The sequence below is a fragment of the Mastomys coucha genome, unplaced genomic scaffold (assembly GCF_008632895.1).
Source record: "Mastomys coucha isolate ucsf_1 unplaced genomic scaffold, UCSF_Mcou_1 pScaffold7, whole genome shotgun sequence".
Classification (NCBI taxonomy): Eukaryota; Metazoa; Chordata; class Mammalia; order Rodentia; family Muridae; genus Mastomys; species Mastomys coucha.
In genome coordinates, this window is record NW_022196913.1 from 11,548,739 (window position 1) to 11,570,716 (window position 21,978).

Consider the following 21,978-nt stretch of genomic DNA (forward strand, 5'->3'; position numbering starts at 1 on the left):
TGGGGGTGAATGCTTATAATCTACACATTTGGGAGGCTGATGCAGGAGTATTACTAGAAATTCAAGACCAACCTAGGGTATATAGTACATTCCAGAACAATGTGTCCTATGCAACAAGACTCCATCTCAAATTACTTTTATTTAAAAAATAATAAAGGGAATGGAATGTAGAGAGATAGCTCAGTAGTTAAGAGCACAAAATTCTCTTGTAGAGAAATGCCCAGCACACACAGGACAACCCACAACTACCTATAACTATAATTCCATGGCATCTGATAGAGAATTCTGACTTCTGTAGACTCCTACATGTACCTGTCATATTTATTCAGGCACATACATATTAATAATAAATGCTTTTAAAGAGGGGAGATGCATCAGTTAAGAGAATGCATGGCTCTTCTGAAAGACCCAGATTCAGTTTGCAGTACTCCCATTAAGCCATTCACAATTGCCTGAAACTAACAGCAAGGGATTCAATGCTCTCTTTTGTCCTTTACATCCCTCTGGCCTCACATGTATATACCCACACAGAGAAATACACACACACACACACACACACACACACACACACATACGCACGCACGCACGCACGCGCACACACACACACACACACATTAAAATAATAAGTCTTAAAAATGAAAAGAACCAAAACTAGATCAACTTAGTTATTCTGTTCCAGAAACCTACCACTAAGGACTTGAAGTGACTCATTTTGTGAACTTTGGTCAGTATTCACAAAATAAGATTTCTGAACTTAAAATATGAAATTTGAGTAAAACAGATTACATTGCTATTATTAGACATATTTTCAAGTTCCCAGTTAAGTCATGAGGAAAACAAGCAAAGGAACATGGATTAGCGTAAGAAGTAAATTAGGTAAGTGACTTTTGCAAAGTCATGATGGCTGTGCCCTGAGAAATATCTGGAAATTTGGGCTGTAATTGCAATGACCAGTTTTATATGGTACTGCCGATGTTGCTGTCCAAACAAACATGGGATTGGAATTACAAGTACTGGCAGTCAATGGACAGGAAGATTATAATGAAAAAAAAAATAGTTTAAAACAAAAGCAAATATTGGCAGTCCAAAACGTGAAAGAAAATAAAACCCACTCTAGTTGGTGGTATGGTTGTTCCGTTGATGTTGTGTTGGGCAGCAAGAGATTAAAACTCAACATGCCTTTTAGCCAAAGACTCCTGTTTCTGATTTAGCAGCATCCAGGAAATAACTAACTGCTTCCAAGCATACAAATGAAAGCCATAAAACCACCCATAGAAGCATCACCATGTTCTTCTAACATGAGAAATAGAGGAGAAAGCCAGGAAAGCCTGTGAGTCCCTCAAGTAAGTCCCAGAGATGCTCCAGGAAGAAGGCAGAGAGTGATGAGGAAGGAGGCCCAGGAAAGCCTGTGAGTCCCTCAAGTAAGTCCCAGAGATGCTCCAGGAAGAAGGCAGAGAGCGATGAGGAAGAAGACCCAGGAAAGCCTGTGAGTCCCTCAAGTAAGTCCCAGAGATGCTCCGGGAAGAAGGCAGAGAGCAACGAGGAAGAAGACCCAGGAAAGCCTGTGAGTCCCTCAAGTAAGTCCCAGAGATGCTCCGGGAAGAAGGCAGAGAGCGATGAGGAAGAAGACCCAGGGAAGCTGCCTTATTTGGAAACAAGAGCCATGACGTGACGACAAGGTGGTTCCAGAAGCTGATGCCTTTGAGAGTGACTGTGAAATTAGGTGGGGTGGTAAAATTATGGAACACTTTTTCACTGCCTCCCCTTCTCCAACTATATTCACAAGTGCCTAGAACAAAGGAGCTAGTGAAAACCCACTGGGAAATTGCTCAGGCCTTCTGTGGATGTTCTGGCTTTGTTTCTGTTGCGGTGACAAACACCATCACCAAAAGCAACTTGAGAAGGCAAAGGTTTGTTTGGCTTACACTTCTTAAGGGAAGTCCAGGCAAGAACCCAAGGCAAGAGCTTGAAGGTTGAAACCATGAAGGGATGCTACTTATTGACTCATTCACTAGCTCATGAATGCTCAGCTAGCAAGCCTGTCTTAGGATGGTGTCACCCACTATGGGCTGGCCCCTCAGGGTTTAATCATCAGTGTGGACACTCTTTCACAGACATGGCTACAAGCTAACTTGATTCTAGCCCTCTTCTCAGGTAGCTCTTGGTTTTGTCGCATTGATAATAAAAACTAGCCAGTACAGCTGCAACTGTTACTATAGGAAGCTCTATGTTACTTTAGAGATTTGGGGCTTATTGACGCAGGGTGGAACAAAAGCTCAGACTGACCAACAGTTTCTTCAGAATGAGCCCACACTCCACCTCTGAGCTTTTGGCAACACCCTCACATCCTCAAGCATCAGTAAGTATTTTCACAACTTCATTTTCACAACTTCATAATGTGCATGCTACATTATCTTTCTATCTATGAATTGGGCACATACCTTCTCCATTTAAATATTTGTGAAGGTAAGGTAAGGCTGGAACACTGGTAAATTTTGCAATTCTGACTGAAGCACTGAGCTAATATAAACATTGTGAATATTATTTCTTTCACATGGATCTTTTCATATATTCTCATTCTCCTCTCTAATGTTCATCCTCCGTGCTTGACATTTGAACCATTGGTGTTTACCGTTTGAAGCAAAAGATTTTGTGCACATGTTTGTGACTCCAGTTCACATGCCAGGCTCAAACTAAAGATGAATCTCAAAAGGCCATAAAAATAGTGATTAGCCTTCTAGAGACAGAGCACAATGTGATCCTTTGCTTCCATGTGAGGATCAAGTATGCTGTCTTAAATAAGGCAATTTATCTTACATTGCACTATTTATTACATAAATTGTTGACATTACAAGTAAAATTATCCATTTTGTATCCAAAAGATCCCTAAATAACATACATCAACTCTTATAATCTAACACTTGCATCTAGGAAGGTCTTTAGGTCTGTAGTGACAAACAGTTTCTTGCGTCATTTTAGAAGCTTTACCGATCAATCAATTGGTCTTGATTACTCTCTATGTCACAAGAGTTATGTCTGGTGCAGGCTGACTCCTGGAAGTTTATTTTTAGCGGCATATGTTTATTGTACAAAATATAAAGTTTCATGTAGATCATTTATTTCAAGTATATAATGTTCTTTGACTATATTTGCCCCTCCCTAACCTCCCACTCTTAGGATTTAATCTCTCCTTCACCATCTCCATTGCTTTAATCTCTTTCCTGTTTTCATATAACACATACAAACATACACATGTATGCACACACATGGAGTTTGTGTGTCTATAAAGAATTCTAAACTCACAAATGAGAAAAGCATGCAATCTTTTTCTTTCTGCTTCTGACTTACATGGGTATTCAGTTACATCCCTTTCTCAGGAAATGGCATGATTTCATTCTTTTTCATGGCTGAATGAAATGCCACTGTTTATATTTGCTTTATCCTGTTGCCTGTTGGACACCTAGGTTGATTGAATAACATGGCTATTGTATTCTATAAACATGGCTATATAGGAGGCCTCTTTGGTGTATTGACTTAGAGTCCTTTGGGTTTGTATCCAGAAGTGATGTATCAGTCATGTGATATTTTAAGTTTAGTGTCTCAAGGAAACTTCATGCCAGTTCTGAAAAAAAGGTTAACTGAAAGTAGAATTACAGAGAAAGCATTTAGTCAGACCTTCTAACTAAAATTTTGTAGCAAATATTTAATATTAATGTCAAGTTTTGGGAAATTTAATCTACCCAGTAAACCCAGTTGTTATATTGACTTTCCAAACCATGGTCCACTGTGCCCTTAAGAACTGCCTACTTTCATAATTTAGATTGGTTAAGTTTTCACCCAATTATTTATATGTTTCAAAACACTCTGTACTTTATGTGAGAAAAGACATGAAAACACAGTCAGATGTTTTAAGCTAGATTCCATCTTACAAAATATTTGTACTTCTGAATGGTTTCAGACCAAACATTCCATCTCAGCCAAATTAAGTCAGAATCACTATTTTTGGAGATTGCATCCAATCATGATGGTTTCCACCATCCCTCTCTCCATCCACTCAGAAGCAGTGTCCTCTACAAAATTTATAATTCAAATGCAGATTTTATGCATCTCTGTTTTAATGAAGTATTTTACTCTGGGGTTCATCCATACAGAGATGAGAAGGCAAATAAGAAATCATTATTCCACCTACAAGGTTCTAATTTTCAAACTCAACCCTGAATTGTGGGAAGTGAAACTATTTTCAGTGTTCCTAAACTGAAATTTGTGTCGGTAGAGCTCTGAGTTGGAGGACCACGCTTACCCTTGTCATTTCTTCCAAGACTCTCCTTGGTTCTTATAAAAAAATAAAAAATAAAAATAAAAATAATAAAAGTAAAAAACCAGATACCCTTGTTAGTCCCAGAACAGAAACCACAGCAAAAGACAAGCTGAATCGCGACTGCGTTAAACATTCTCCAGATTGCTCGCTGGGGAAAGAAATCACGGAGAACAAATCTTTGCAAACTGCTCTAATCATAGACTTGTGTCAAGCAAATATATTGTGAGACGAGTCCTTTCTTAAGGTAAGAATAGATTTGCAGAACATTATGAGAATGGATATACTGAAAACTGACACTTTAACCCAGCAAAGGGAAAGTGGAGTCTAAGCTGGAAAGGCTCTCCCTTCCCCAGGGCAGACGCCCAATCAGAAACAACAGAGGAAACTGAATCCCTATTCACTTCCTCTGGCACCTGCTTCGCCTTCCCTTTCTCTGCTCTGTTCTCCCCTTCACCATATTTGGAATAGAAAATGCGCAAAGTTTTGTACCTCCTTACAAGCTGCTTACTGAATGGGAAAAATATAGTTCCCATGCTATTGAAATTTGTCTTATTAAAAACACTATTTATGTTAAAAGATACATTTTTTAATAATAGTAATAGGACTGAAAGACCTGAGATGACTCAGTCACTGAAGCCCTTGTCTTGCAAGCCTGGTGACCAGAGTTTAATCCCCAGAAGCTAGGTCAAAAGCTGAGCACGGTGACAGGCACCTGCAATCCCAGCACTAGGGAAATGGAAACAGGACGATCTCTAGGGCTTGCTGTAGCCAGCCAACCTATTCTGCAGGCTCACCATCAGTTCCTCTTTCAGAAAGCAGTATAGCGAGTGGAGGAGTGACACATGAGCTCTGACCTCTACCTATACATACAGACATACACCTACATGGAAAAAGTTAAAGAAAAAAATCTCTTGCGATATTTAAAAACTAATTAAAACAATATAAATCTTTATACATACACATATTTTGACCATGTTTTTAAAACTTTGTTATTTAATACTATTTTATTTATAGTGTAAAATTGGGTGTGGTAGACATTTAGATTTTGTTTAGAATATATTGCAATATTACAACAGTAATGATCAAGCCTTTTTACTTAGACTTTATATTGTGATCTAGTAAATACATTTACACACAGCTATATAAAGTAGATCATTCTATACTTCATCATGTATATCACACTTAAAATTCTATTCTAGTTCCTCATTCACCCTTCTCCCTCCATTCTTCTCTTCCTTCCTTTCTTCTTCCACTTTCCCTCCCTCTCTCCTTATCTGTTTTTCTCCTCATCCTTCTTTCCTCCATCCTTCCCTCCTTCTTTCCCTTCTTCCTTCTTCTTTGGTGCTCACAAATGCCCACCAAAGCTATTCCATAACTCATAACATTAAAATAATGGTGCTTGTCTTACATAGACCTGGCCCACAAGTCAGCTGAGGGTTGAGTGTTGTGACCTGGGGAGCCATCTCTTCAAACATGAAAAACAATATCTATCTTCTGAGAACTTCAAGTAGCGGTCTGATGCTATTCTGAGACTGCACCCAGCCAGCATTAGCTACAGCAGCCATGTCCACTCTTCTCTGTCTCCGAAATAAACCAGAGGCCGAAGGAGGTCCAGCCTCAGAAATGTACCCCATTCTGTGTGATTACTGCTGCTGTAGGTCAAAAACAATATGGTCAACTTCTTTTCTCTAATGAGGCCACAGGAGCCAGACTTCTTTGAACTTTACTTATTGAATTTGTCATACATCGAGATAAACAATAAGACTCTATTTTTACAACAGAAAGGTCAGTGGTGATTAAATTATTGAGGCACTTATGAATACCCCATAGCGTTCAAATTCCCCATAGCTTTGTGTTGTGCTCTCTCTGTCTCTGTCTCTCTACCTTTCTGCATACACACATATATACACACACAGTAGATATAGATAGATAGATAGATAGATAGATAGATAGATAGATAGATAGATAGATAGACCACAGGAGCCTGTGATGCTTTGCATCCTTGGGTTTCATTCCTGGCATGAAACCAATACATGAACAAGTGGTACACCTCATGCATTCTACTTTAGAGTACCATAATGCCTCCTATTTTTCTTATGCCTGTGAGTGATTGCAAGGGAGCATGCTTGTTTACAGAAGCCAGAGGACAATCTCAGATGTCATCCTTAGGTGACATCTTTCTTAGACAAGGATTCTCTTGGCCTGAAGCTCACCCATTCAGCAAGCAGATCTATCTGTCTCTGCCTGCCCATGACTGAGATTTCTAGCACATCCTACCTACCATGTCTGGCTTTCTTAAAAGATGTATTTTATTTTTAATTATGTATATACAGTATATGTATGTGGCTGTGTATAGAAATATGCATGTGAGTGCAGGCTCCCACAAAAACCAGAAAGTCTCATCTCCTGGAGCTGGAGTAATTGTGAACATGCTAGTAAGCAAATGTGAGGCCTCTGTAAGAGCAGTGTGCATGCTTAACCAGGGAGCATTCCACCAAGTCCATGCCTGGATTGTTTCATGGTTTCGTGTCAGGCCTCTGTAAGAGCAGTGTGCATGTTTAACCAGTGAGCATTCCACCAAGTCCATGCCTGGATTGTTTCATGGTTTCATGTCAGGCCTCTGTAAGAGCAGTGTGCATGCTCAACCAGTGAGCATTCCACCATGTAAGAGCAGTGTGCATGCTCAACCAGTGAGCATTCTACCAAGTCCATGCCTGGATTGTTTCATGGTTTCAGGATCAAACTTGGGTTCCAAACATATAATTTCTTTTTTTATACAGAAATAATATAATCAACTGAATCATCCCTGGAACGCCTCCCCTCATTTGTCTTATATTAGGATGCTATCATGAGTCCCTCTGTCCTGTACATCTAACCTCCTGCAGAGAAAAAGAATGTTTAATATATACCTCTCTCAGTGCTGAACACCCTGCTATCCACCTGTAGTGGCCGGTTTTGTGTCAACTTGACACAAGCTAGAGTCATCAGAGAAGAATGAGTCTCAGTTCAAGAAATGTTCCCATGAGATCGTTGTGTAAGGCATTTTTTCAATTAGTGACCAATAGGGGAGGGCCCAGCCTATTGTGGGTGGGGCTATCCCTAGGCTGGTGTTCTGGGCTCTATAAGAAATCAGGCTAAGTGTTACTGGCCAGCAGTAACATTAAAGAATGGGTTACCTGGAAATATGGAGTTAGAAAAAGATAGGAGGAGATAACAGAGATAGGAGGAGGTAGGCTAGCCATACTGTACCTTACCCATGTGGGAAGATAAAAATTAGACAACACGAGCTGTGGTCATTCAGTCGTCTTGAACCTTTAATGCTAAACCTTTGTTCCCCCAACAGGTATAATACCTGAGGCAAAACCACTCCCCCCCAAGTACGTCAGCATGTCAGTCCAATCAGCGACTTCCTTTTTTCTCTGCAGAGGTGGAGCTTCCGAATGTAACTGGAACCAGGTTGGAGGCGTGGCAAATAGCAGGAGATGGGCAGAGAGGTGTGGCTATGAGAGGCAGGCCTCAAACCAGGAGGGTAACAGCTAAGGAAGCCATGGGGTGCAAACCAATAAGCAGCACCCCTCCATGGCCTCTGCATCAGCTCCTGCCTTCAGGTTCCTGCCCTGTGTGAGTTCCTGCACTGACTTCCCTTGGTGATGAACAGCAAACAGTGAAAGTACAAGCTGAATAATCCCTTTTCTCCCCAACTTTCTTTTTGCTGATGGTGTTTTGTCACAGCAATATAAAAGCTAACTAAGTCACTACCATGCTGGGTCTTCTTTGTGTGCAATAAATTGATTTTTGTTTTTGTTTTTGTTTTTTAAGAACAAAGCAGCCTATTCCTTATTCTTTTACAAAATATTTTAATCTACTCACTTGACATTAAGTAAACTTCTCTATATCATAAATGAACTGGGTAATTGTTCTTGAAATTGCTTTGTAGAGAGCAATGTTTTTTATTAATGAAAGTACATCAAAAATACAAGAACTCAGGCAAACATTACAGTCTCTGTGGGCTCAAGACTGCTGCTGGATGCCAAGCAACTGAAGTATAAATATTGAAAACCTTTAACTGGGATGATAATTTAGCAATGAGAATGTATTGACATCAATCAGCCTAGTAGCCATCCATGGCTTTCATTTGTCTTCCTTGTGCTGAGGTTCTACGTTAGGGAGCAGAGAGCTGTGAGCGTCCAGTAGGTCATCTCCTTGTACCATCAAAATGTCATAGCAATCTGATGGTGAACATTTAATCACCAGAGATACTTTGTACCCCATGAAGTTACTCCTGTTTTTGTACCTCACCCCTTATTAGATACATCTCCATCTGAGATCACAAGATGGACTCTGAAGAACTCCTAAGTACCACTCAAAGTGGGTTGCCTCTTCCTCTGTCCCTTCTCTGGCTTGGTATCTTTTTTTTACTAGATATTTTCTCTATTTACATTTCAAATTTTATCCCCTTTCCTCATTTCCCCTCCAAAAAATCCCCCTAACCCATCCCCACTCCCCCTGCTCACTAACCTACCCACTCCTGCTTCCCTGTCCTGGCATTCCCCTACACTGTGGCATTGAGCCTTCACGAGACTAAGGGACTCTCCTCTCATTGATGTTCCACAAGGCCATCCTCTGCTACATACACAGCTGGAGTCATGGGTCCCTCCATGTGTACTCTTTGGTTGGTGGTTTGGTCCCTAGGAGCTCTGGGGGTTCTGGTTGGTTCATATTGTTGTTCCTCCTATGAGGCTGCAAACTCCTTCAGCTCCTTGGGTCATTTCTCTAGCTCCTTCATTGGGGTTTCTGTGCTCAGTCCAATGGATGGCTGTGAGTATCCACTTCTGTATTAGTCAGGCACTGCAAGAGCCTCTCAGGTGACAGTTATATCCAGCTCCTGTCAGTAAGCACTTTTTGGCATCCACAATAGTGTTTGGGTTTGGTAACTGTATATGGGATGAATCCCTAGGTGGGACAGTCACTGGATGGCCTCTCTTTCAGTTTCTACCCCAACCTTCATCTCTGTATTTCCTACCATGGGTACTTTGATCCCCCTTCTAAGATGGACCAAAGTATCCACACTGTGGTCTTCTTCTTCTTGAGCTTCATGTGGTCTGTGAATTGTATCTTAGGTATTCTGAACTTCTGGGCTAATATCCACCTATCAGTGAGTGCATGCCATGTGTGTTCTCTTGTGATTGGGTTACCTTACTCAGGATGATATTTTCTAGTTCCATCCATTTGACTAAGAATTTCAGGAATTCTTCATTTTTAATAGCTGAGTACTACTCCATTGTGTAAATATACCACGTTTTCTGTATTCATTCCTCTGTTGAAGAACATATGGATTCTTTGCAGCTTCTGGCTATTATAAGTAAAAGGCTGCTATGAACATAGTGGAGCATGTGTCCTTATTACATGTTGGAGCATCTTCTGGGTATATGCCCAGGAGTGGTATAGCTGGGTCCTCAAGTAGTACTGTGTCCAATTTCTGGAGGAACCCCCAAACTGGTTTCCAGACTGGTTGTACCAGCTTGCAATCCCACCAGCAATATGCTCTTTCTCCACATGCTCACCAGCATATGCTGTCACCTGAGTTTTTTATCCTAGCCATTCTGACTGGTGTGAGGTGGAATCTCAGGGTTGTTTTGATTTGCATTTCCTTGAGTTCTAAGGATGTTGAACATTTCTTTAGGTGTATCTCAGCCATTCGGTATTCCTCAGTTGAGAATTCTTTGTTTAGCTCTGAACCTCATTTTTAATAGGGTTATTTGGTTCTCTGAAGTCTAACTTCTTGAGTTCTTTGTATATATTGGATATTAGACCTCTATTGGATGTAGGATTGATAAAGATCTTTTCCCAATCTGCTGGTTGCCGTTTTGTCCTATTGACAGTGTCCTTTCCTTTGCAGAAGCTTTGCAATTTTATGAGATCCCATTTGTCAATTCTTGATTTTAAAGCATAAGCGATTGGTGTTCTGTTCTGGAAATTTTCCCCTGTGCCCATGTGCTTGAGGCTCTTCCCCACTTTCTTTTCTATTAGTTTCAGTGTATCTGGTTTTATGTGGAGGTCCTTGATCCATTTGGGCTTGAGTTCTGTACAAAGAGATAATCGTGGATCAATTTGCATTCTTCTACATGCTAACTGCCAATTGAACCAGCACCATTTGTTGAAAATGTCTTTTTTCCACTGGATGGTTTTAGCTCCTTTGTCAAAGATCAATCTGGCTTGGTGTCTTAAAGCCTTCCCTGAGGCTCTGTGGTTCCACAGTCAGGCCTCCCTCTCTCTGTGCTAACCTCCCACATTCATGTATCTGAGATCTTGGACTGGCTGAATGGGGCTACACAGGGCATCCAGTCTTCCAAGGCATCAGTAATACTGTGATGTCTTCAGTCCTTATATCCTCCTCAGCATTAATAATGAGTTTGGACTGCCATGTGGCTCTAAACTGTCTGTACACAACTCAACTCCATCAAAACTTCTTGGGCTTTTCCTTGGCTTTCACTCTTACATGAACTGATGAGGAATTCCATAATGGGATCTCTAAGGTAGAGAACCCCAGTCCTTGCTCAACCTCCACAGAGAGGAGCATAGACTCTTTACCCAGTGAGGGACTATGCATCATTTCTACATTGGGGCCTCTTAAAGACTGTTTTGGCTTAAGGGAGTGAATCAACAGGTAGGACTAAGTGGCCTCCAGGGAAGGAAAGGAACACATCTGCAAATGTTTTCAGTTCACATCACAGCCATGCAGACATTTGTCAGCTCTTGGTAATCTGAAGTTAACTCTGCAACTTACAATATTTCTGAAGTTAAAAGTCTGCCTTCTTAAAGAGAGAGGCTTTAAGAACTAGGTCAGCTCATGTAAAACGCTTTGCAAAGCTAAGTGGTTGAGGGTGGCCTAGTTTGGAGCATCTGAAAGCACAGGATGCAAAGGTTAGATAAATATTCCACTCTCTTTAAGTGCTTTGAGACCCACACTTCATGAGGATTCTTTCAATAAATGAGTTTGTTCTCGTGAAAGCAAAGGAACATGTTATTGAGTCGACAGCAGATTAGAGCTATTAAGAAAAGTTGCTAAAATGAAGAAGCCAGGCCTTGTAGTGAAGGTGGAATTACAGGGATGACTAAGTAGAAGCCACGAAAGGACAGGCTGTATCATCATTTCACTGGCTTCAAGCACCCTGCAGGTGATGGCCTTACCAGAGCACAGAGAAGGCACAGCTGTAAGCAATGGATGTAAAGAAGGAAGGTACAATAAGCAACTGAGGATATACAGGTCAGCAAAAGTGGTGAACAAAGCTGGAGCTGGGTCCCTATGCATTACCTGAGGAGGGTTTTAAACTGCAAGAGATAGAAAGAAAAGAAAGAAAGAAAGGAAGAAAGAAAGAGAGAGAGAGAGAAAGAAAGAAAGAAAGAAAGGAAGAAAGAAAGAAAGAAAGAAAGAAAGAAAGAAAGAAAGAAAGAAAGAAAGAAAAGAAAGAAAGAAAGAAAAGATTGGGGCTGGAGAGATGGATCAACAGTTTAAAGTACATACTGCTATACGGCTCCTGTTCAGGACCAGGGTTTGGTTCTCAGCACCGTTATCAGACAGCTCACAACTACCTGTAACTCTAGCTCCAGGGAATCAAATAGAGCTCCTCCTTCTGACCTCCTGGGACACCTGCATTCACATATACACATACCAACATATGGACACATAGGCATATACATAATTAAAAATAACTAAATCACTACATATATATATATATGTATATATATACGTGGATATGTATATCCCTATATATGTATATGTATCTCAAAGGCAGCCTTACTGATAGCCCCAGAACTTCATATCTGGGAAATAGAAGACTATTCTATGACTCTATTCCTGAGGAGTTATGAACATCTACTCAAGCCAGAGAGGGAACCCACAGCGACCAAAGTAAGGATATCACTTGTCTTAGACAGAGTTTCTATTCCTGCACAAACATCAGGGCCAAGAAGCAAGTTAAGGAGGAAAGGGTTTATTCAGCTTACATTCCCACATTGTTGTTGATCATCAAAGGAAATCAGGACAGGAACTCACACAGGGTAGGAACCTGGAGGCAGGAGCTGATGCAGAAGCCATGAGAGGGTGCTGCTTACTGGCTTGCTTCCACTGGCTGCCTCAGCTCGCTTTCTTATAGAACCCAAGACTACCAGCCCAGGGATGGCACCACCCACAATGAGCCCTCCCATCCTTGAAAACTAATTGAAAAAAAAAATGCCTTACAGCTGGATCTCATGGAGGCATTTCCTCAAGGGAGGCTCCTTTCTCTGTGATAACTCCAGCTTGAGTCAAGTTGACACACAAAACCAGCTAGTATAGCACCAAAGTCCAACTACTAAACCATAGTTTATTAGGGTTACCTAGAGAAGTAGAAATAACTCAAAGACAGGTGAGTCACCAAAAGTCTACCCCAACATAGGTGACAGCTCACAAAAGCTTCAAACCTGAAGCTCACAGTATAACAGGCATGCATCTAGACAGGCTGTAAGGTGTCTACTTCAGGCTGTTAGGTGGTCTGAGCCTCTTCTGGAGGGCTCAGTTTGTCTGAGTATGTCTCTCGTCAGTCTTTACTGCTTATGCCTGCTTGGAGAAGGAGATTCCTAGTGAATCTGGTTGATTTCAGGAACTTCCTTGAACCATTGAGTTGTTAACTTCTTGAATTTTAATTAGCTTTTTCTGCAGGATAATATGTTGTCTCAGACAGCCAGAGTCTTAAATTGCTTCTCTCACTAAGAAGAAATATTTAGTTTCTGAGGAAACTGCTCCACAACAAGCCGCAGGTCATACAGAACTACACAATCTGCCATGGAACCTACCTCCATTCTCACAAGCCCTCCTGCACACCCAGATGTTATGATTTGAGATCCTGAGAGAATCCTCAACGTACGTCTGGCCTGAACATCTTTACCCTAAGAGAAAGACTAATGTACATTTATAGATATCAGAATTCATTACACTCTGAAAGAGTCTCCCTTGAAGATGGAAGCTTGCATGACAAGCAGTAGCACACTGAACTCACAAAGGCATGTAGCTCCACCCTGCCGGCATCCTGAGGAAGAATGAGATGACAGTGAGGCCAAAGGGTTAGAAGTCAAGACACTGAGATATTTGAGATTATGTAGATCAAAGGTGTATATGTGGGATGTATATTTTGTTTATATTCCAAGTAGTATGCATAGATTTTGATTAGACTCTGTCATGGTCCTTAGCTTTCACCTGTGCACATTCCCCTCCTACATCACTAAGTGAAGGAACATAAGTTCTTGCTATGAATCACAGTCACTCACATTCAACTGAGATTTCTTTTTGCCAACTTCTTGAGACCTGGACAAAGGCCAATTACACTTGCAATGTAATGACACTAGAGTCTGTGGTCTAGGAAGTCCTGAGTCTGCTAACTCGTGCTTTGAACGTGACCATACCTCATATAATAAATACATATATGCAATTTCAAAACTGCTAGAGGATGCTATGCATTGAATGTTTGCTATTTCAACGCTCATCCTGCTCTCTATCATTCACTGACGTTGACGGTTCTTGAAGAGGGAGACAGCTCACTTCCTTCAGCGGCTAAAGAAGACAGTATTTACTGCAGCCTCCCAGGAGATTATTATCAGCCGCACTGCCACCTGCTGGAAGATGCAGAAAAAAAGCTTCCTTCTATCCTTGGAAAAATCCCTGGGGAGAGAGCCCAGGAGAGGAAGGTCACCTGCATGAGTTTTCCCAGCAAGACTATAACTTAAGACTCATTTTCAAAACCAGACTTGCCCAATCCATTCAGGATGCAGAGTCCCTTCCCAGGAGCTCTTTCTGTTCAGTGGAGGCTGAAACTGATGGGCAGTCAGCCAGGAAGTGCCTGGAGCTTTGGTTCAAAATTGAGATTCAGAGCATGTGTTGGACTGTGACAAGGGAAGTGAAGGACATCGCTCATGCTCACACATGCCTATGCCTTGGTTGTTCCTCTCAGAGGCACAGAGGCACTGTGGTACACTCCCCACCCACTATGCAGTCTCTCTCCTCCTCCATCTCCTGGACCTTTCTCCTTTCCCTCTTCTCTCCATGTTATTTATCTTTCTTCATCTCACCACAGTGTGCAACACACACACACACACACAATGCAGGTTCACCGACTCAGATATATATATCCACCCAACATACACACAGCATTATCACCACATACATGGATGCATACACAGTCACACACCATACCGACGCATGTGTTCACAGGTGTGCCAACATGCCTCATAGGCAGAGTCTTGAGGTCGGCGGCTTACTATGCAGGATTTTAAGCTCTCATAAATACCTAGAATATTAAAAGACAGATTTATACAAGACCTGTGCCTTACCTATTTGTAGTTCACTAATTGTCTACTTTATGTGACTGCTAATGCTTGCTGAATATGCAGTAAATTGACATAATAACAGAGTTGCATGTGTTCTCAGCCCTAGGACCCTAATATGCCTGATTTCAGTCAGCATGCATAAACGTAGAGTATTCAGAGTCTCCGATGCGATGAGGAGTTTATGGAGACTGGATTGCTTTTAGAAACACCCAAGACAACGAAACATGGCATGATATGATTGCCATGGTAACGAGGGTATTCCAAATGAAAATCACTATGGTGCATCACTAATTTAGGGCTCCACTAAACACCAAATAATATTTCTCTTAAGAATACTGAGCTTCAGTTCCTGGTAACACAGGATCCTCTAGCAAATGCCAAACACCAGATGAAAGGTACAGGGAATATTCCCCACATACTGTGCAGGGTTACTGTGGATACTCCAGGGTGGGGATCTGACCACATCTACTCAATGGTGCTTCATGTAGGGAAGTTCTTAGTATATTGCAACTGCGACATATAGTAGTAATTTTCCAAACCTGGGATTTGGCTTAGAAACCAGCTTAAATCTGGTTGGCCCTTGTGTTTAGTCTAAGCTCGATCTTTATTTCTGCATGTGGATCAAACCACATCATGGTATAAAGAGGTGCAGGCATGAAAGGAACGTGTTAGAGGCAGAGCTAAGAACCGGCAGCCAAGGGAAGCCTGATCCTGTCTATTTTCACTCCCTGGTTGCTCATTGCATAAGCAAAGAAGCATCCTCCACTCTCTGGCCACACAGCCACCGTGCCTCAAGCTCGTTTTCATTTTATTTGGATTGGTTCAAAGAAGAGCCTCATTGCAAAACCTAACTCTCACCTCTGCAACGACAGGGCTAAATTAAAAGAAGAGCATTGGTCTGGTTTCTTTTTCTTTTGGGGGTTTTCTAAGAAATGATCCTTTCTATTTCTGCCCTCCGTTCCTTTCTGTCTCCCTTAATAGTTGCCCACTGAAGGTCAAACACAGAAGGCAGGAAGCATAATGCGAACAGCGGGGATCCCAGAGACACACAGCCTGCATTCTGAAAGCCACTTTGACTTTGAACTTGGCTTTGGAAAAGTTACAATTTGCTTTCAACCTGATCAGTAAAAATCGAGGTCAGCTGCATGAGAGGTGACTGGGGCGTGTCCGGTGTCCTGTCCACGCGGGCTAAGTGCTTGTCAATCTCCAAACGCCCTGCAGCCTACCTGAGGAGTGAATGGGGTGCTTATGCTAGACCAAGTGGGAGCCTTTAGAAATCTTATAGAGCTATGAGAAATCACCCCTATACTGCCCTGGAGAATATCCCAGGATTCTGTCCACGGGGGGCGGGGGGGTGGAAATGAGATCCTCCCTTAAGGCATGGCCACCAATCAAGCTATGGTGTATAAACTCGGAAATTCTTGCATATTCACTGAATGAACTTCCAAAAATAAATAAATAAATAAACATTTTTCTGTAGCTTAGAATCATAGTTTTCCTAAATGCTGAAATAATTTTATGCCATCTCCCCTACTAATTACCATCTCATTATTATTAGAAGAACGCTTTCCTTGAAATCAACACAATTTTTGCTCTAGTTCCTTTTAGCCTCATGGCCTCGGTGACTCCCATTCAGAGGAAGATAGCGACACCTAGTGGCGTCTTACTCGAGATGCAATCCTTTCAGGCCTACCTGGTTGGATGCCAATATGGGGGCTTGGCTCCTAGGAACTCAAATATTAGCAAATACTTCACTGCCTTGTGTTAGAGTCTTCCTGAAAAATATGCAGGTAGTAAAATAAAATAAATCCTTGAGTATCTGAAGTTCTTCAGAATACTTGACGTCAATGAGCCTGGTCCAAAATCCTCTATGTAATACGCTCCCGGGGTCATCAGACAAAATGGGTTTCGTATCCCCAGGAGTTTCTGAGTTTTCATAGCAACCAAGAAATTCTTTCCTTTGTTTGAGGTGGTGTCTCATATACCCCAGACTAGCCTCAAATTCATTATATAGCATGGAAGGCCTTTTAATTCTGATCCTTCTGTACTCCCTTGCAATCTTAGATTGCAACCTTGTTTACACGGTGCTAGGGGAAAGAGCCCAGAGCCCTATGCATGAAAAAAAGGGGGGGGGGGCTTTTTAAGTGAATTTCTATTCCTTACATACTTTCTAATGAGGCCACTATAACATGGGTATTATTAATTGAACATCCCTCATATCATGGGGATCCTCTGCCTGCACCCCTGCATGATGAGCGGACCAATGGGTACTGCAATCAGGAGACACAAAACAGCCTAATAGCTCTTCATAATCTGAAACCAGGGATTTTCTGATAAGGAATTCTCGGTGTGAAGAATGACATTTATGTTTCCAGCACAAACATAATACCCCAAAAATGTGGATTATAAGTGAATCATTAATAAACATGTGTGCATATTCTTCTGTTAGTCTCTCTTTTCTCGGGATATTTTTGCAGACTGTAGTGATCCAGGTGTCAGAGAGTAGAAAGAGGTTTCAGTTGACTTTCAAACCCAGGCAACCTGATGAAGCTCAGCTAGAGACACCTGCGAGGTACAGCCAGCTGACTCTTTTGTGTTGTTGCTATTGCTGTTGTTTAATTGGTTGTTGTTTGGGTTTTGCTCCTGTTTTCAATCAGTGAAAAATACTGGGAACAGGAAGGCCTCTAATCCGTTCTAATTCCAACAAATGTTAGTTGGATTGACCCTTTTCTCCTTAATTGTTCACTAAAATCACAATCATGAGGCTGGAGAAATGGTTCAGTGGTTGAAAGCGCTGGCTACTTACTCCTTCAGAGGACCTGGGTTCAATTGGGAGCACCCACAAGGTGACTTTCAACTTTAGTTCCAGGAGGTGTCTCCCTCTCCTGGTCACCTTGGGTACTGCATGCGCAAGGTGCACAGACATATGTGAAGGCAAAACACAAGTACACATAGAGTAAAAAATAAATAAATCTTTCAAAAAGTAAGAAAATGATAGTGCAGTGAGTGATTTTCCATTGTGAAACTAAGATATCACCTTCTTGCCTGATGAGAGACTGTCTTTGGAGCAGGGGAATTCTTTTTCAATGCTAGAACAGGAGAGCACACTATGGGCTGTATCCATTTTTTAATACTAGGTCAGTGTAGAACAGGTGTGCATTGACCTCGATATGTAGCTAAGAATAATATTGGACTTCTGATCCTCCTGCCTACATCTTGTACATGCTTGCATTGTGGGCATATATCATCAAGTGGGATGCATGCTAGCTAGGCATATTCTACCAATTAATCCACATTTCCTAAGTCCAAGAATCCACTTCTTAGCTCCCTGCCTCCAGTGATTCTTTTTGAGGTGAGAATGGCCTCACTGGATCTCACCATTTACTCTTTCACTAGGAATGTCCCTACCCCTTTGTAGAGCCCCTTGTTAATATTGTTCTTACTTTTATCTCGTCATTATTCACCAGGGATAAGCCGTTGCATCTGCACACGATGTGGCTAAACGTGGAAGCCTGGAGGCTATGCATTGTGCCAAAAGACCTAAGCTGGCTACACTTAATGTACCTCATTTGTCCTCAGCTGTGTAGAGGCTGTCCACTGTACACCTGAGCAGGGGAACATGTGGACAATCAAGACAGAAGACTGCCAGGAAATCAGAGCCTTGGGCAACAGCATGCATCATACAGCCACTGAACAGTGGGAATAAAATGGTTTGAGGGTTTTTTCCCTGCTGTTTTAAAATAGATATAAATAGATGCCATGCCGCTCTGTTCTTAGCCATAGTCACCACTGGGAATGGCTGTCGAAAACCTATTCTATTGTAAAGACATAGAGATGCGTGGTAAAAATACAAGTTATACATACTCCTCTTCGAGCCCACATTATGTATGTTCTGTATTACTAACAGGATCTCCATCCGGTCTGGGACACTTGCCTTAAAATGTAATTCAGCCCGCAGCCTGGGTAGTGTCATTTTGTAAAAAGGATTATGTGCTATAAATAACCATCCCTCAAACCTAGAAGTGGGGCGGCTCATGAATAACTCATGAGCCATGGGCTGAGACTCTGCCCTTTGAATCACAGAACATGTGTTCCCAGTCTCAAGAGGGAGAGAGCCTTCATTCTGTCCCCCTTTCAAATGCTAGGCTTGGAACAAGCCCAAGTCCTTCTGGGATAATCCATTGAACTCCACACTCCTTTCTCCTCTGTTTTCTCTCTGGCTTCCCTGCTTCAGTGGGGAGGCAGGTTATGGACCTAAGGGCCTGAATCTCTCTCTCTTCACTAAAATGTCACACAGGAGTAAGTCCCCAGGTATGATCCAGATATCCTTCTGGGTTTCAATAATGGAAGAACACAGCATGTGTTCTGGTGCCTAGAGCCCAGCTCAGCCTGTGCAGGCCACAGGAAGCTTGTCCTGTTTCTGCTCTAATTCCTACTGACAACCTTTGACCTTAGCAGGGTTGATGTGACTACAAGCCAAGTAGAGCCCATCAGAAGCCAGATGACAAGGACAACAGGATGGCCTCTGAGACTAAGAGACTAGCATGTCAGCCAGGTATTTGTTTTTGTTGGGATTTTGTTGTTGTGGGGTTGGTTTTGGGGGTTTGGGGTTTTTTTAAGTTTTGGGGGGAGAGTTGGTTTTGCTACAGGGTATTTGTTTTTGTTGTTGATTTTTGGGGTGTTTTTTGGCTTGGTTTGGTTTTTGGTCATCTATGTGGAGCAAAGTCAGATCTACATGTGCATGGAGGCCAGAAGGCAATCTTCAGTGTTCTTCTTCAGGAACCATCCATCCTGAAATTTGAGACAGGATGTCTTACCTAGGACACCCAGTTAAGTTGCCTACCCAGTGAGCCTCAGAGATCCACCTATCACCATGCTCCTATACTGGGCATTTCAAGTACACATCTCCCTGCTGGTTTTTCTTCATGATAGTGTTGGGGATTGAATTTGGGTCCTCATACAAGCATGACCAGCATGTTACTTTCTGAGGTATCATTATAGTCTCCCCCCATGGACTATCTCCATATCACCATTTTCCTGTTTTATGAAGATGGGGTTTCATACAATGAAAGCTGGCCTCAAACTTGTTACATGTCAGAGGACAGCCACAAACTCCTGATCCCCCTGCCCTTGCCTCCTGAGTGCTGGCAGCATGGGTGGGCCAACCACACCCATCTTCAACCAGATCTTTGTAAAAAGATGCACTGTTCTCCTTGCCTCAGTTAGCAAAGGCTGAATTTGTAGAAAAGAAAGAAGGAATCTGGGAAAGGATTGACTTGATCTTGTACAGTGACTGAGGTGGCTTGGGTAGACTGAAAACATGGCCTCTAGACAGGCATGACAACACCAAGCACAAAGGCACGGTATCCTTTATTGGGTCCCCAGACCATATCCTGGCCTAACCACTGCCTTGGATCAGTTCTGGAGAAAGGAATGATCAAACAAAAGGACACGTGATTATCTCTGTGCTGACCTTCTGCCTAGCCACATCCAAATGAAACTTCCGGAGCCAGCTTCAACTCCGCAGCTTACTACTGCTATTAGGAACAGTGGAGGGGAGTCAGTCCCTGATGGAAAAGGGAGACCCGAAAGGTGACATGAAGAATCCAGAAGGGAAAACGTGCTCTAGGCTGAGATCTCAATTGGGAAGAAACACAGCATTTTAATGCAGTGTGCTAAAACGATCAGATTCTGTGCAAACCTATGACAAACAAAATGTCAAAACTTTTAAAACATCATGATTACTAGTCTTTTCCCTTCTTTTCTTCTGTGCCTCAGGGCTCCAATATGGCTTAACACAGCACCAGACCTTCTTATCAAATTGTGATAGTGAATTTGTTTTCAATAGTCATGTTTTAGGAGAGATCCAACATCCTACACTTTGCTGTCTTCACCCACAAGTTGTCTGTTTGATGCAACATCCTGCCCAGCCACGTTTGACTGTACCCATCTGTTCAGCATCCCAAGAATTTCCTAGAATTAGACACCTCCACCTTCCTAGATTGCCTCCACCACTAGGCCAGGAACCCAGTGCCTAGACCCCAGCAGCTATGTATGGAATGAATGTATGACCCCATAATTCAGTCAAGCAATCATTGCCCTTGAGCTTGATCAGCCATGACGTTCAGACAATCATCACTGTGGTCTTTCTCCTACCTCTTTGTAGGAATAACTCCGGAAGCCTGGATTTGGTCTTTCTCTTTCTTATGGTCCACCCTTCCTGCCTCTGGTCACATTCACAATCTCTAACCAGCAAAGCCAAAGGCTGAGAGTAACTAGCTGAAGAGGCAAGGAGCACACCCAAAAACTCTTCTGAGAGTAGATGGCTCAGGTATCCTGACTCTTGGGATTCCAGAGTTATTCCTCCAGGGAGGTGGGAGAAAGACCTCAATGGTGGTCTGAACGGCATGGCTGATCAAGCTCAAGAGCAATGATTGCTTGGCTCAATCATAGGGTCATGCACTCATTTCATACATAGCTGGTGAGGCCCAGACACTGGGCTCCTAGCCTTGTGGTGGAGACAATTGTTGGTTAGTGAATCATAACCAAGTGTCGGGTGTCTGGATCTAGGAAATTTCTGAGCTGTTGAACAGATGGGTGCAGTCCGGTGGCTGGTCAAGGATGTTGCATTAAACAGACAATTTGTGGGTGAAGGCAGCAAATGGAAGGATGATGGATCCTTTCTAGATTAATTCATTTTATATATTATGTTGGGTTTTGTTCCTGGGTGCTTTTTTTTTTCAATGCCTTTCTGGATACTATTAACTTTTTGTTTAAGTAAAGCAATCACTGACAGGCATTGTCTCGATGCCCAATGAAGTTTGAATTTTGGATCAGAATGCATGGTGCATTTAGTGCAGCCCTAATGTTACTTGGAGTTTACCTACATTGGAAAATGTATTTGCTGTTTGTAGGAAATTCACATTTGACCTACCTCCAAACATATGTATTTCTTTTCGAATCTGACAATCCTGCCACTGATGTATAGTTTTGTGTCCATGTACATGCACGTTCAGTGTGTATGGGTGCTCACATGTGTGTGCAGGAGTATGTACACATGTGTACACTTTTGTGTGGAGGCCAGAGTTTGATAGCTGGTATCTTCCATAATTCCTCTTCACCTTCTATCTTTAAGACAGGGTTTCTTGATGAACCCTGTTTACCTAATAATTAGACTGGTCAGCCAGTAAACTCTGGAGATTGGCTTTTCTCTCCCTTTCCCCCGTGACAAATTAGAGATGTGTGTGACCATGACCAGAGATCTATGTGAATATCATCAATCTAAACTCAGATTTTCA